Below are 17,289 nucleotides of genomic sequence, written 5' to 3' on the forward strand. Positions count from 1 at the left end.
CGACCCCAGGATGCCCATAACACTTCAGGGCCAATTCATTGATTTTGAATTGCTGTCGCTGTTGTAATGTGGGGAAAGGTGCCAGCCAATTTATACTCGGGGACCCTCCGTTATTCCTTCCCCTGGCTTCCCTCAGAATCCTCGGATGGAAACCATCATGTCCCTGGGATTTGTTCCCCCTCCGTTTGAGGAACGTCTTCAGTCCCGTATCTTGTAGCTTTTAAAAGCTCTTTAGAATAATTTGTCCGTGACGACACTGTTGTGGAGTATTTTAAACCAACACTCGACACAAGGTTTTAGATCGATAGTCAAGTTGTCTTTATTGCAATGGTGGGGAAACAGTCTGCTCTGTCTTAGCCAGACCTTTCCAAATTGGTACAGCAAACACTACATTTTTATACATTACAATACACATGTCAAAATTCATTCCTGCCACCCGATTGGACCTTGGCCCACATGCACCTTCACTGATTGGTTGCCTATGCTGCGTTACATTAAAGCACCACCTTTATCATCGGCCGTTATCCCACAAGCTGTTGTTGCACCCATGACCTTTGTTTATGCCAGATGGGTCTCATCAACATTGTACTTCTGACTCATTGTCCTCCTTTCCTGCCTCTCTCGGCCTCTTTCATTGGTTTACTTCCCTGCCAGAACAGAACTTACATCCTCTTAGGTCTCTTATGGTTTCCACATCCAACTATGTTATCAATTTAGAAAAAGCTTACTACTGCAAAAGGCCCATTAGATTATTGTCTTTATTACACCATTCAGTGAAACTGCCAGCGATGTCAGTTTAACTCTTTCCCCACTGCAATCCCCCCTTTTGGTACTTGGCCCTTGCCCAAGTTAAACCACATGTAGAAGCAGCGCTGTGCCTCCTGCCCCATGCGGTGATCAGGCGCTGGTTCGGGAGGCCCTGCATACCCATCATGTTTAGAGCAATCTTGTGTTTTCTGACTCGCTTTAGCTCTTTGTTTGGTCCGTTTCTTTTTACAAGTGGTGCATGCTGCTATTCCCCATCCTATAGCCATGACTAACTGTACTATCACTAATATATGAGAAATGATGCGGATCCATGGGTGTATGTTGACATTCACTCCCCAATCCCACAGCTTCTCATACCACGGGACGTCCTGTAGCTCTACCTCGATGTCCCTTTTGTCGAAATCTCGACTCTCAGTGGGACTCTGAAACGATCAGCTCCAGTAGATGTTCTTTTTTAATAAATTTTTACTTGTCACAAGGAGCGTCCCGCTCAGTCAAAAGCTAGCAGAGACTCTCCAGAATTACAGATTAACAACACATTTATACAGTAAAGTAAACAGGTTATGGTTTCTTCATGTGTCTTTCAAGTCAGACAAAGGGACAAAGAGTTCTTCAATCCTTAACTAAGTTTCTACATATTTCTAAAGTCTGGCGTAGCGAAAGACTATTGATAATACAATGGGTAGTTATTTATTCTAGACTATTTAATTAAGACCATCAGTATTGAATGGAATGTAGATACTTCATACAGTATGTTTCTTCTGTTATCTGGTGGCCAAGCCTCTGGCCAGGTGGCTTGCGTAAGGTTCCCTTTACTCATGTAAATGGTCTTTGTTTGCAACGCAGATAAGCAACAGTTTACAGTGTTTAGTCAAGGTTAATATGTTTAAGGAAGGAATAGAGGACATTTCTGCAGAGGCTTCTGGGAGGACTGGGACTCCATTTTGTTTGTCAAAAAGGGGCACATGTAACTATATTCAGCTTTAAAAGGTACATTTCCACCCTTTCTAACTCCCCAAGATCCCTTTGCAGCACTATGTACTGTTTCACCATCTTACTTAAATCCTCTTTCATTTCTTGCAGATCCTCTTGCAGGCGGGGTATTGGGGCCCTGACTGGATCTTCATAATTAACCAACTCGTCCTTTAGACTATCTGGCACATTTAGTTTTATCTCCTCCCTTGAATGTACATACACCAATCTGGTGTGTCCAATTGTCACAGGGACCTTTGGCGTAAAGCAAAAGTTAGGCATTGTGATTGCACATACAAGGTTACTATATTGGTACTCAGTCTCTGTGGTGGCTATACAATACTCCCCTTCGCCTCTATATCTCGAGCGGGTGTGATGGTGATCAACATGTGATAATTCCAACACACATCCCTCTGTCTTATTATAGCCGCACTCATCCTTACGGCCTTCTCCTACCGGATGTGGGCATATCGTAAGCGTGCCTTTCCCGTGGCATCTGTTTAGGGAGACTCCTCTCATAGTACCATTCTTCCTGATGGCATAGGTATCAATTGGATAGTATTGGAGACATGTCTCACCCCTCACTATGCCTATGTTTGTTACCTGGTACTGTGGGTATGGAGTCGTGTCTAGTCCCACCACTGGTATCAGGAGTACCATGCCTATCATTGCTGTCACTTCTGCTTTACATTTTTGTATCACTGGATATACTCTGGTTATCCCTTTGAGGGTGCAAGCACTCCGAGGGCCTGGATTATGGCTCAGGCCATAGAGCTGTGTGCTGTTAATCCAGTCTGGTACCTCGCCTTGCTGTATCTGTGCCAGATTATGTTTTAACTGTCCGGTGATCCATTGGCCATAGGCATGACACAAGCCTCTCCCTACCCCATCTTTTGCCTGTTCCTCATCTCTATGGTTTAGTTTGTTGATAATGCTAGCATGGTCCTCTATAACCTTGATTCCCTCGAGTAATTTCCTTATCGTATGTCCTCCCAACTCTGATCCTTGTCGAACCAAACTAGTTTCCTTCTCTAAAATCTGTTGTATTACCCTTTGTAGTCGTTCCACATGGCTCTGGACTCCTTGTATATCTAGGGCATTAATGAATGATGTCCCCATGTTTATTCCCGTGAGTATATTGGTTCCTAAGCTCCTCTTAATCCTTTGGTGGAATGCAGCATGTCCCCTGAAACTAGTGGCCCCTGTCGGATCATCATCAGCTTGGTTAATTACATTCTTCATCATATATGCTTACAATTCTCTAGTTTTAGTAAACCTTTCACAATATCCTGGCCATTGTAACATGGTTAAGTTCATTAGTACCGGTACAATTTTGTGTGTCCCGTTACCATACAATTGTTCTCCCTCGGTAAATAATACTAGTCCATTCATGGGTCCAGGTTTCATATCTGGACATTGTAGCATCCTCGGTTCGCTTGTCTCTTCTTTCTGTGTATTGGGAGCCGTGGATGAGACTCCGAATGTGATTGTTCCATTAAAACATGGTGCTTCTTCATCATGTACTTGTCGTGTAATGTGGGATATCCCTTTGCTTATTTCGTGTCCCAGCAGTAATCCCACCTTCATGGTGAAGTTTCCCTGTAAATTAAGCAGAAGCCCGGTCGTCACCAGAGGTTAGTTTATCTCCGGTGTTTATTCCATTGTTCCTGTGGGATTTAAGATCAGATGGGTTATTGCTTTATTGTTTTAATTGGGTCCAATGTTTCCATCTAACCTTTCCCCCTCCTATCTATACATGCGCACGTATCGCTGGTCATGATAACCTCAAATGGTCTGGTCCATCTAGGTGAGAATGCCGATCTCTCTGGCAATATTTTAACAAATACCTGCTCGCCCACCTTGGGTAGGGACTCCGAGGCCCCCTGCTTTTGTGTATTTTTATCTCTGATGTCTTGTTGTTCTTTAACTTCTTGTTTGAGCTCCTTCAATTGATTATCCAATGTTTGTACGTATTTCTTAATTTTATCTTTTAAGGGTCCTAGTCCCTCGCTACCAGATGCTGCTCCTTTTAAAGGGAAATTAAAGAAGCGTGCAATAAGGGCACAGCAGTCATCATGGGTGACTTTAATCTACATATAGATTGGGCTAACCAAATTAGTAACAATACTGTGGAGGAGGAATTCCTGGAGTGTTTACGGGATGGTTTCCTGGACCAATATGTCGAGGAACCAACCAGGGATCAGGCCATCTTAGACTGGGTATTATGTAACGAGAAAGGATTAATTAGCAATCTTGTTGTACGAGGCCCCTTGGGTCGGAGCGATCATAATATGATAGAATTCTTCATTAAGATGGAGAATGAAGTAGTTGAATCAGAAACTAGGGTCCTCAATTTAAATAAAGGAAACTACGATGGTCTGAGGAGCGAGTTGGGTAGGATTGATTGGGGAATGGCACTCAAAGGGTTGACGGTGGATAGGCAATGGCAAACATTCAAAGACCGAATGGATGAACTACAGAAGTTGTTCATCCCAGTTTGGCATAAAAATAAAACAAAAAAGGTGACTCAACCGTGGCTAACAAGGGAAATTAGGGATAGCATAAGATCCAAGGAGAGGACATACAAATTGGTCAGAAAAAGCAATAATCCCGAGGAGTGGGAGCAGTTCAGGATTCAACAAAGGAGGACAAAGGGATTAATTAAGAAAGGGAAAATAGAATATGAGAGTAAGCTTGCAGGGAACATAAAAACTGACTGTAAAAGCTTTTATAGATATGTGAAGAGAAAAAGATTGGTGAAGTCAAGCGTAGGCCCCTTGCATTCAGAATCGGGGGAATTTATAATGGGGAACAAAGAAATGGCAGACCAACTAAATACATATTTTGCTTCTGTCTTCACAAAGGAGGACACAAATAACCTCCCAGAAATACCGGGGAACTTAGGGTCTGCTGAAAGGGTGGAACTGAAAGAAATCAGTATTTGTAGGGAAATGGTGTTAGGAAAATTGATGGGACTGAAGGCCGATAAATCCCCAGGGCCTGATAATCTACATCCCAGGGTACTTAAGGAAGTGGCCCTAGAAATAGTAGATGCATTGCTGGTCATCTTCCAGAACTCAATAGACTCTGGAACAGTACCCATGGATTGGAGGGTAGCTAATGTTACCCTACTATTCAAAAAAGGTGGCAGAGAAAAAGTGGGGAATTATAGACCGGTAAGCCTGACATCGGTAGTGGGGAAAATGCTAGAGTCCATTATAAAAGATGTAATAGCAGAGCACTTGGAAAGCAGTGACAGGATCGGACAAAGTCAACATGGATTTACAAAAGGTAAATCATGCTTGACTAATCTACTGGAATTTTTTGAGGATGTAACTAGTAAAATAGATAAGGGAGAACCAGTGGATGTGGTGTATTTGGTCTTTCAGAAGGCTTTTGATAAGGTCCCGCATAAGAGATTAGCGTGCAAAATTAAGGCACATGGGATTGGGGGCAAGGTATTGACTTGGATAGAGAACTGGTTGGCGGACAGAAAGCAAAGAGTTGGAATAAACGGGTCGTTTTCCGAGTGGTAGGCAGTGACTAGTGGGGTACCGCAAGGATCAGTCCTAGGACCCCAGCTGTTCACAATATATATTAATGATCTGGATGAGGGAATTGGATGTAATATCTCCAAATTTGCAGATGACACAAAGCTGGCTGGGAGGGTATGCTGTGAGGAGGATGTCATGAAACTCCAGTACGATTTGGACAGGTTAGGTGATTGGGCAGAAACATGGCAAATGCACTATAATGTGGATAAATGTGAGGTTATCCACTTTGGAGGCAAAAACAGGAAGGCAGATTATTATTTGAATGGCAATAGATTGGGTGAAGGGGAAGTGCAGAGAGACCTGGGTGTTCTTGTGCACCAGTCGCTGAAAGTAAGCATGCAGGCGCAGCAGGCGGTTAAGAAGGCAAATGGTATGTTGGCCTTCGTAGCAAGAGGGTTCGAGTACAAGAACAAGGATGTCTTGCTGCAGTTGTACAGGGCCTTGGTGAGACCACACCTTGAGTATTGTGTGCAGTTTTGGTCGCCTTATCTGAGGAAGGACGTTCTTGCCATGGAAGGAGTGCAGCGAAGATTCACCAGGCTGATACCTGGGATGGCAGGAATGACGTATGAGGAGAGATTGCGTCGATTGGGCTTATACTCACTGGAGTTTAGAAGATTGAGAGGGGATCTCATCGAAACCTATAAAATTCTTTCAGGCCTGGACAAATTAGATGCTGGAAGGATGTTCCCGATGGTCGGGGAGTCCAGAACCAGGGGTCATAGTCTAAGGATAAGGGGTAGGACATTTAGGACTAAAATGAGGAGGAATTTCTTCACCCAAAGAGTGGTGAACCTGTGGAATTCTCTGCCACAGAGGGCGGTGGAGGCCAGTTCATTAAATATATTCAAGAAAGAGTTGGATATATTTCTTGAGGCTAAAGGGATCAAGGGATATGGGGAGAAGGCAGGGACAGGGTACTGAATTTGAATGGCGGAGCAGGCTCGAAGGGCTGAATGGCCCACTCCTGCTCCTATCTTCTATGTTTCTATGACACATTGCTCGTCCAGTCCTGAGTTCAGATGGTGTCAGTCCGGTCACCCTGTGATCCTTTTTCCATATTCCATCTCTACCTCTGGCTGCGCCTCTCTTTGTCCACTGCTCCTGCTCCTCCATTTCAGTCTCCTCTTGGATTCTTTTAATGTTCACTTCCTTTGCTGTTATTCTACCTGCTGCTCTTGCCTGATCAGCTAACATATTTCCTTTTTGTTGCTCGTTCACTATCTTGCGGTGTGCCTTTATTCTAATCACTGCTACCTCTTCTGCTCCTTTTACCACTTCTAGGTCTCTCACTACCTCCTCATGCTGTATTTGTCCTCCTCCGGAGGTTACATATCCTCTCCTATTCCACGCTATCATATAAACATGCACTACCCCAAACGCATACCCACTATCGGTGTATATATTTACTCATTTTCCCTTTGCCAATTTCAATGTTTCTGTGAGAGCCACTGGTTCTGCTACTTGAGCTGAGGTTCCCCCTTCAAGCCCTCCCTTTGCGACTGTTTCTCCGTTCTCGGATACTACTGCCCGACCGTGTGTGGCTCCCCATTTATATATCGGCGCGATCCGTCAACATAAAAGGTGTTTTGGGGATTTTCAAGGGGCGATTCTGATACGGTTCCTCTGACCTCTTCTTCGATTACTAACTGACACTCGTGTGCCTCACCCTCTGTTAGCATTCCCTCTGCGGGGTTGACTCTGTGTTCCCTTATGATCTGGACTAATCTGTCCTTGGGTATCAATACTGCTTCCCAAGCCGCCCTCCTTCTGTCTGATACAGCCTTCATTTTGCCTGTGTTTAGCAGGTCCACACTGTGTTGTGTGTGTAATATCAGCTGTCCTGACATAGTGACGGGCTCGCATATCCGCACCACCCATGTGGCGCAGTCGAGGGCCGCCACACATCTCGCCATTCCTTTAGCCACGGGGGTTTGTTGGGTGGAGTAATAGGCAATTGGCCTCATATCTCCCCCGTACTCTTGGGTGACTACAGCATTATAGAAGTTCCCGTCTATACTATAATATATATGGAATGGTTTGACTATATTTGGCAATCCTAGTGCGGGTGCGGATGTCAGGGCTGCTTTTAATTTTACATAAGCCTCGTCATGCTCCGATTCCCATTCTATCTTATCAGTGGCGGGTCTCCCCCTTTAACTAACCGTTAAATCGGCTCTGCTTTCCCTGCAAAGTCTGATATAAAATTCCTGCAGTAGTTAAACAGTCCCAACACTTTCCTTACTCCCCGGACGGTCACTGGCCTTGGCATGTCTTTTATGGCTGCCTTTTGTTCCTGCGGGAGTGCCTTATACCCCTGGCTAATTTCGTGCCCTAGATACTTGACTTTGGACAGTCCAACCTTTGCCTTTTTTTGGGGGGTTCAGTTTAAAGCCAGCTTTCTTAAGTGTCTGGAGGGTGGCTAGTAATGCTCCCATGTATCCTTTGGCATCCTCTGATGCAATCATTATGTCATCGACATATTGGAGTAGGGCTCTCTGGTACTTTGACAGGTCTAACCCGTCTAAGGCTTGACTCAGTACATGGTGGAATATATTTGGACTGTTGTGGAACCCCTGCGGGACCCTGGTCCATGTATACTGTCTATCCTGTAAGAACCGGGTTTTTCTGGTCCTCTTCTTGAGTTCCGTAGTGCGAAGAATTCCAGGCTCGAGGGTTCGGAGAGTTAAAACAACATCATTTTATTCATTACTGTTCGGAGTGGTCATACAGCATATCGACAGTACATTCGTGTCCCGAGGGTCACACCGGGTTAGACACGTGGTGCCAGCATTTACGTTCCCGGGAGATGTCTGACCCTCTTGATGTTCCACACGCCTTCTGGCTAAGAGAGAGAATACCTGTGGGGAAGCCCCTATTATACCTTGGGACAAGGGTCACTACATCACTTTCCTGGCAACAAGTGTTTTGTTACATCACTTCCCTGGCAACAAGCGTTCTCCAATGGGAATCACTAAAGCCCTTTCAGTTTGACCATGCTCTGTTCTTCAGTCTGGCAAGCAGGTCCTGACTTGTCTCACTGCTGTGGGCACCGAACAATGGCTAGTCAATCATTCTCTAGTCAGCAGTTAGGCCCTTTCAGTGACCCTGATCTGGTCGTTAGCACTTCGTTAATACTTGGCCTCAGGCTGGGGCAGGTATTTCTCTGTTCTGCTAGCTTTTGCACTCTGCAAAGCTGGGGCTGCTTTTTAATCTAATCTAGACTTTTCTTGTGTGAAGCCATTTTGTAAGCCAATTCATTGTCCATTTTATTCACGTTTCCACATCCCTCCCTTTGATTCTTTATACAACCTACAAGAATCATTATATACAAGGTATCCTCTTGATAGTGCACTTTATCAAGAACATACCCAGTGGCTCCGTTTTGTTTGTGTTCTGGCCATGAACACAACCAAAAGGGTTTTAATTTTGAATTTACAGATAACTGTGTAGGACCGAACAGGCTTCCTCTGGGGGTTTCCCCTGCTTTGCTGTGTCTACTTCTACCCTAATTCGGGAGAGGCGAGGGGGTATAGTAGCTCCTGCACGACTTATACAACATTTGATAATATTTACAAAAATAATAATTCCCAAAATTACACCACTTATAACAATCAAACCATACAGTAATTTCTGTCCCAATGTTTTCAGCCATGTAAACCATCCTTCACCCCCTCCGGCTTCAATGAAGTCGGCCAGTTGATTTTTAATCTTGTCTATAGCGTCTTGGATATTTTGTCTCTCTCTATTGACGTTTGTAATGCATTTGTCTCCTATAATCATACACACACCTCCCTCTTGTGCCAAGAGGTAGTCCAAAGCATATCGGTTTTGCATGCTAAAAAGACGTAGGGTTGCCATTTCCTTATTTATGGCGGTTAATGCTTTAATAGTGCTATTGCCCAGGAGGGTGATTCCGCACATTAGATAATTCCTATTCTTGGCTGCTATCACTCCTGCGCCCCCTCCCAATGATATGGCCGATAGAATACCCCACCCTACTGAGCTACCCAGTGTGGTCGGATCTCGCCAATCTGCACAGAACTCCTCGGAGACTGCCCGGCATTTCCGTCTGGATGGTGTACTGGTGGGGCAGGGAACAGCTACGGGGGCGATTACTCCTACTGCGAAGAGAGAGGGGAGTTTTGGCGTTGCTGTTGTATACGTTCCATTGAGGAGGAACGCAAACCCGTGCTTTGCTCGGTAACATTTGACCTCCCGGTTATCAACCTTCGCAAACTGTGTATAATAATAGTTAAGGGGGTCATTTGAGTTCCCCCAGACCCGGACAGCTGGAAAGTATCAAATGGGAAGATCCATTTACCGGATGATACATGGGTCCCGTTACACTGACCACAAATGAATTGTCTTCCTGCTGTGACATTAAAGCACCTTTGTTCCTCGCATGTACAGGCCAGCTGGCCCCTGTGTACCTGACAGTGGTGTCGGGCACATTGTTGCTGTATGCAGGTATTGTCCTGGGGGACAAGGGCATATACGCATCCCCATCCTTTACCCGTAAAACACAGGGGATAGCTACCTGACGTTGTGCAATTCTCACCCACGAGCCCTCGGCAACCGGGGTCTGTTGAGCTTATTAGCTGCACGCATTGCCCCCGAACGCCCTGGCTATGTCGACCCGTCTGGCCCTTGCATGTCTGTTTCGTTGTGTCGGCGGTATATAGTGGGAGGGGTTGCCAACCTGGTGTGGCTGCAAACAAGGATTCCACTGATGTGGCCAGGGGGTAGCATACACTCCGGTTTCCGTGTATCTGTAGGTGGGTCCGATAAAATAAGTTATTCTCTATGCCTCCTACCCATGTTAGAAAAGGGGTAAAGGAGATGGCTAGCAATATGTTGATGGGAATCATGGTACACAATAAGTCCAATTTATTCTTCTGTTGGGGCTCCTGTCGTATCTCTTTTCACGTGTGACGTGTGTATCCAAGCCTTCTTTCCTTGTACTTTCACGGCTGCTCCTGTGGTCAACAGGATGACATACGGACCTTCCCACTTGTCTTCCAGGGGGGCTGGCTTTATTTTCTTTACCCAAACTTGTAGCCCGGGGACTAAACTGTGTCCTCCCGGTGGGGGTTCTTGCCAAGCTGCGCTGACCTGTTGGGAAGCAAAACTGACAGCATCTGTTAGATCTTTGCAATACTTTAGTACTGTGTCACTTAGAAGATGAATGTCAGCCCTACGTAGATCTATTGTTCCGGGTAGCGACATTGGTCTACCGGTAACGACCTCATAGGGGCTGAGTCCAGTGGTCCTATTCGGAGTGGCTCGAATACTACATAGGACAAGGGGTAGGGCCTGAGGTCATGGCACTCCTTCAGAGTGGTACTTAGTGAGCCGTTGTTTAATTGTCCTGTTTGCTCTTTCCACTTGTCCCGATGATTGAGGGTGGTATGGGCAATGCAATGACCATTGTATTTGTAGTAGTCTGCAAAGTTCTTTTTCCCTTGTTTCATGGGGGCCGAAACACAAGGTCATTTTGTGGGTTCTATCGAATTCTGTTGTAACCGCCCACCCTGCCAATCGGGTTCCTTTTTTCACAAAGGATGACCCATCCGTGTAAAGGACCATTTCGGGATTGTGTAAGGGTAGTTCCTGTGTCTCAGCCCTCTGCTGCTCAACTTTCGGCACTTTCTCGAGAGCCAGTTTCTTCCCCGTGATTTCCCTCGGTCGATTACACTGTAGTTAAAAGTCTCACTTGCTAAATACACCACCTTAGTCTTTCCATCTAATGGGCAGTCTTGGGCATATTGTGTGGGGAAGACCGTTAATTCTGCTCCTGTATCCAATAGGCAGTCTACTTCCAGTGGGGGTGAGTTATCTATTTTTCCCGCCAACAAAGTCATATAGAGGCCGTCCCTGGCTTGGGTGATTAAAGCTCTCAGTTGCCAAGGTACCTCTACCTTCGGGGGTTCGTTGGTGGGGTCTATTAGTTTTTTGAATGCTGTCGGGCCATGTTGTCGAAGGTTTCCCTTCCGGTGGAGTTTGAGTTCCGGTACATTTCTACCATCGCCATCTCTCCAGGGCTAAGGGTCGGTGGGGAGGGGGTAATTGCCTGGGTGTCATACAGGCCGGCGGCGCCCAGGGTCTGCCACGGATTTGTGCCGGGTTGATTATCTGGGACTGCCTGTCCTTGCCATTGTCCTCCCCCACCTCTTCCTCTACCCCTGTTGCCCACTCGGCATGTTCTAGCCCAGTGTCCCTCTTTCCCACATTTGTGGCAATTGCCTGGTTTCTTATCTGGGTTTTCCCAGGGGGGTGCAGAGTTTACTCGCTCCAGGGGGTTTAGTTTCATGGCTCGGAGCTGGGCACAGTGTCCTCTATCCTGGGTTACGGCTTGTTGGGTCAGGTCCGCAAAAGAAACTGCGTTTGTTTTCCAGTTTGCCATTGTTAATTTTACCAATTTTGCCAGGTCAGGTCGCAAACCATTCATAAAGGCGTTTTTCAATGGTTCATGGGTGCAGGCATCCACCTCTGCTTCGGTATTCTGTCCCATGCCAGAGTACTCTAACCACTGATTGGCGAAACGACCGGCGAAGTCATTGGGGTCTTCTTTTTCTTTTTGGACACAGGAGGCTATTTTGGACCAGTCTGGATTGGTCGGGCCCCTTTCCTGTAGCCAATTTCTAATGGCCGTCCACCCTTCTGTCCTATCGGCTTCTGATTCTATCAGAGCTAGGTCAGGGGGGACTATTAAGACTGGTGGTGCTGGAGGTGGTACGGCGGGGGGTTGGGCTCCGACAGCTGGAGGTGGGTTGGCTGCTTGGTGCGCCGCTAAGGCCACTTGGTGTGCTTGTCTGGCTGCGTTAAGTAGGGCGTTTGCTCGTCTGGTGACGGCCATATTTACTATTGCCGTCAGGGCGGCCGACTCTCTTGCGCTAACTACTACTGCTATAACCTGGCATCCATCAAATGGGTGCAGGTTATAGATTGTCCTTTTTCGTTCCAGGAACTGCCAGGCTTTTACTCCGCTTTTCTTTGGGTGCAGCATATCAGTTGCCCATTGATCCATATCTTTTGGGTTGGCCGGGTAGTAGGTATAAATTCGGAGATTTCGGCCGCCTACTTCATGTTTTTGTAACCTGATGGGGGCAAGGCGTGGGGGTGGTTTCTTGGTTATATCTTCTTCGCCTGATGAGTCCGTAAGAGGTATTTATTATAGCAATATGGGCTTCGTTTGATCGGGTTTGGAGCGTGGGCTGTTCATATGCCGGAGGGGCTGTAGGGGGCGCTGCAGGATAGGTAAGGTACAAGGGCGTCGGAGTAATTGTCACCACTCCTGGGCTTTCCCTGTATGCCTCCCTTTCCTTCTTGGTTTTTGCCTTCCACTTTTCTGCTCTTTCATTTGCTTTTTCAAGGCATTTTTGGTGTTTCTCTAACTCGGTTTTGTATTTTGTTATCTGTTCATGGAGAGCTGTTTTTTGCTCTTTCTCTTTGGCCTCTGCCGCCTTCCGAGTAATTTCCCCTCTCTGCCTACACTGTTTCAAGGTGGCCAATACCCAGCCCGTTTTTCTTTTCCCTCCTTTCATACGGGTGGTCTTGCCCCATGCTCTTTTTATATCATCAAGGGACCATTGTCCTTTTGAGGCACCAAATTTTTGTTCGATATTATATTCATGTTGTGGGACATCGAATGTACTTTCTATATACTGTTTGAGTTGGATTACTATTTCTTCTAACGTGGTCTCAGGAGGGGCTCTGCCTCCTTTTTCCGCCGTTGGTTTTCTACTTGGTTCCGTCGTGTTGCCACAGGTCGTAGACTTAACGAATAAGTTTAAAATAGATTGGCGTCGTCCCGGACTCCGCCGCGTGCTAGCTAGCAATGGGACCTGTGCTCCTGTTGCCACAGGTCGTAGACTTAACGAATAAGTTTAAAATAGACTAGAGTCGTCCCGGACTCTACTGCGTGCTAGCTAGCAATGGGACCTGTGCTCCGTTAACCGCCAGCCAGAGGGTACGCTACCCGGTTGGTTCGTTCAATAAAGATCGCAGAGACAGGATGTAAAAAGGGCACAATAAATTCCAGTGCTTACCTTTTTCCCCTTTCTTGATGTCTTGCGATCCTGCCGACTACGCCAAGTTGTAAGAACCGGGTTTTTCTGGTCCTCTTCTTGAGTTCCGTAGTACGAAGAATTCCAGGCTCGAGGGTTCGGAGAGTTAAAACAACATCATTTTATTCATTACTGTTCGGAGTGGTCATACAGCATATCGACAGTACATTCGTGTCCCGAGGGTCACACCAGGTTAGACACGTGGTGCCAGCATTTACGCCCCCGGGAGATGTCTGACCCTCTTGATGTTCCACACGCCTTCTGGCTAAGAGAGAGAATACCTGTGGGGAAGCCCCTATTATACCTTGGGACAAGGGTCACTACATCACTTTCCTGGCAACAAGTGTTTTGTTACATCACTTCCCTGGCAACAAGCGTTCTCCAATGGGAATCACTAAAGCCCTTTCAGTTTGACCATGCTCTGTTCTTCAGTCTGGCAAGCAGGTCCTGACTTGTCTCACTGCTGTGGGCACCGAACAATGGCTAGTCAATCATTCTCTAGTCAGCAGTTAGGCCCTTTCAGTGACCCTGATCTGGTCATTAGCACTTCGTTAATACTTGGCCTCAGGCTGGGGCAGGTATTTCTCTGTCCTGCTAGCTTTTGCACTCTGCAAAGCTGGGGCTGCTTTTTAATCTAATCTAGACTTTTCTTGTGTGAAGCCATTTTGTGAGCCAATTCATTGCCCATTTTATTCCCATTTCCACATCCAAACCCTTTTTGTAAGCCAATCCATTGTCCATTTTATTCACGTTTCCACAATCCCCACACAGGTTTGAATCCTGTTTGTGATGCCAATTGTTGTGGAGTATTTTAAACCAACACTCAACACACGGTTTTAGATCGATAGTCAAGTTGTCTTTATTGCCCCGGTGGGGAGACAGTCTGCTCTGTCTTAGCCAGACCTTTCCAAATTGCCACAGCAAACACTACATTTTTATACATTACAATACACACGGCCATCTCATGCACAATTCATTCCTGCCACCCGATTGGACCGTGGCCCGCATGCATCTTCACTGATTGGTTGCCTATGCCGCGTTACATTAAAGTACCGCCTTATTATCGGAAAAGTATATGTCAAGCTGTTGTTGCACTTCTGACCTCTGTTGGTTCCATGTCTGGCTATGTTATCTCCACTGCCAATTCAGCAACTTCGAAAAAGCTTATTACTGCAAAGTATGGTCTTTATTACACCATTCAGTGAAACTGCCAGCGATGTCCGTTTAACTCTTTCCCCACTGCAACACTCCTCCTCCTTGATTGCAATGTCTACATCGTCCCTCTCTTTTGTGAAAACAGACGCAAAGTATTCATTAAGAACCATATTCATGTCTTCCGCTTCCACACACAGGTTACCTTTATAGTCCCTAATATGCTCCACTTGTTTTCCTTGCCAATATTTTTTCATGCCCTCTCTTTGTTTTTCTTCTTTCAAATAGTGCCATCGGATCTTTGATGTCCACCTGAGAGAGCAGACGGGGCCTCGGTTTAACGCCTACTCCAAAAATCGGCACCTCCAACAGTACAGCACTCCCTCAGCACTGCACTGGAGTGTCAGCCTAGATTTTTGTCCTCAAGTCTCTGGAGTGGGACTATGAACCCACAACTTTCTGACTCAGAGGCAAGAGTGCTACCCACTGAGCCACTGGCTGACACTAAAGAACAAGCAGTTCTGATAGGTCAGAGCGATCATAATATGATAGAATTCTTCATGAAGATGGAGAATGAAGTAGTTGACTCAGAGACTAGGGTCCTCAATTTAAATAAAGGAAACTACAATGGTATGAGGCGTGAGTTGGGTAGGATTGATTGGGGAATGTCACTCAAAGGGTTGACGGTGGATAGGCAATGGCAAACATTCAAAGATTGCATGGATGAACGATAGAATTTGTTCATCCCTGTTTGGCATAAAAATAAAACAAAGAAGGTGACTCAACTGTGGCTAACAAGGGAAATTAGGGATAGCCCTGACAACATTCCGGCAATAGTACTGAAGACTTGTGCTCCAGAACTAGCTGCACCCCTAGCCAAGCTGTTCCAGTACAGCTCCAACACTGGCATCTACCCGGCAATGTGGAAAATTGCCCAAGTATGTCCTGTCTACAAAAAGCAGGACAAATCCGATCCGGCCAATTACCGTCCCATCAGTCTATTCTCAATCATCAGCAAAGTGATGGAAGGTGTCGTTGACAGTGCTATCAAGCGGCACTTACTCAGCAATAACCTGCGAACTGACGCCCAGTTTGGGTTCCGCCAGGGCCACTCAGCTCCTGACCTCATTACAGCTTTGGTCCAAACATGGACAAAAGAGCTGAACTCAAGAGGTGAGGTGAGAGTGACTGCCCTTGACATCAAGGCAGCATTTGATCGAGTGTGGCATCAAGGAGCCCTAGCAAAACTGAAGTCAATGGGAATCGAGGGGAAAACTCTCCATTGGTTGGAATCATACCTAGCACAAAGGAAATTGGCTGTGGTTGTTGGAGGTCATTCATCTCAATCACATAACATCATTGCAGGAGTTCCTCAGGGCAGTGTCCTAGGCCCAACCATCTTCAGCTGTTTCATCAATGACCTTCCCTCCATCATAAGGTCAGAAGTGGGGATTGTTGTATCCGTGTGTTAATGAAGACACGGAATGCAGGAGTTGGTTTACAGGTGTTTACTGGACAAAGTCTGCAGGTGAACTAACATACAAGACAATATACAGGCTTATATAGCCTGAGTGGCCATCACCGGCACTACAGTACACAGGGGGCTCTTAAAGGCACATACACCACAATTCCTCCCCTTTTAGACAACCAGTACATAATATTTTAAGTAATCATTAATTAACATGTTACAAGAACAATAATCTACACATTGCTGCAGTTAATCAATTATAAGTCAGTCTCTCTGGAGGCTTCCTGACTCGGTCCGGATAACGCCTCGGTGGTGTAGTAGTTTCTGGTGGTGTAGTAGGTTCTTTTGGCAAGGCTGATTCGGTTTGAATGCCAGTGTCGGGTTCATCTGGCTCCAGTATCACCGGATCGGAGGTAGATACTATGGGTATCTCTACTTCATCATTAGGCGTACAGAGTTGTGGTGTAGGTTGTCCCTTTTCGGATGACTCTATGATCTGGTCAGCATGGCGCCTTATTATGCTTTCTCCAATGTCCACGGTATACATCAGCGGTCCTAGTCGTGTGCAAATAGTTCCAGGCTGCCATTTCTCGGTACGGTAGTCCCGGGCCAAAACTTGTTGACCTATCTGGAAGGTTCTAGTTGGCCTTTCATTCATGCCTTGAAATTGCCGGTTCTCCACGTCCCTTCTGATGTTTGGCTTGATCAAATCCAGACGGCATCTTAGGCTTCTATTGAAGAACATCATGGCGGGAGTTTGGTTTGTAACCACATGTGTTGCATTCCTGTATGCAAACAAGAAGTTATCTACCTTATGCTGCAGTTTTATGTCTTCAAGAAGGCCATAAAGGCCATGGGTAATGAAGGTCTGGACATACCTTTCAGCCAATCCATTGGTGGCGGGATGGTATGGGGCGGACGTGTAGTGCTTAACCCCATTGTTTTTTAAGAACTTCCTGAATTCTTCGGACACAAATTGCGGTCCATTATCAGAACAGATCTGTTCAGGCAGCCCATTCCTGGCAAATATGGTCCTTAATACTGTGATGGTTTTTTCCGTGGTGGTGGAGAACATCTTTAACACCTCCGGCCACTTGGAGTGTGCATCAACCGCGATTAAGAACATTGAGTCCATAAATGGACCAGCAAAGTCGATGTGTACCCTTTGCCAGGGAGATGAGGGCCACTCCCATGGATGTAGAGGGGCTTGTGGTGGGGCGTTTTGGACCTTCTGGCATCCTAGGCAGCTCTTGGTCATTTCTTCGATGTCTCCATCGATACCTGGCCACCACACAAACACTCTGGC

General features: G+C 46.2%; 1 protein-coding gene and 1 pseudogene across 1 annotated transcript in view; one reads left to right on the forward strand and one right to left on the reverse strand.

Annotated features, from left to right (window-relative positions):
- LOC147084235 (uncharacterized) overlaps nucleotides 1–17,289 on the forward strand; it is a 34,275-nt gene that overhangs the window by 3,854 nt on the left and 13,132 nt on the right. The window lies entirely within an intron of this gene.
- On the reverse strand, nucleotides 7,976–9,678 carry LOC147084236 (syncytin-2-like; annotated as a pseudogene).

Source organism: Somniosus microcephalus, unplaced genomic scaffold (assembly GCF_052327205.1).
Source record: "Somniosus microcephalus isolate GS21.2 unplaced genomic scaffold, FLI_Smic_1.0 unresolved_chr9, whole genome shotgun sequence".
NCBI lineage: Eukaryota > Metazoa > Chordata > Chondrichthyes > Squaliformes > Somniosidae > Somniosus > Somniosus microcephalus.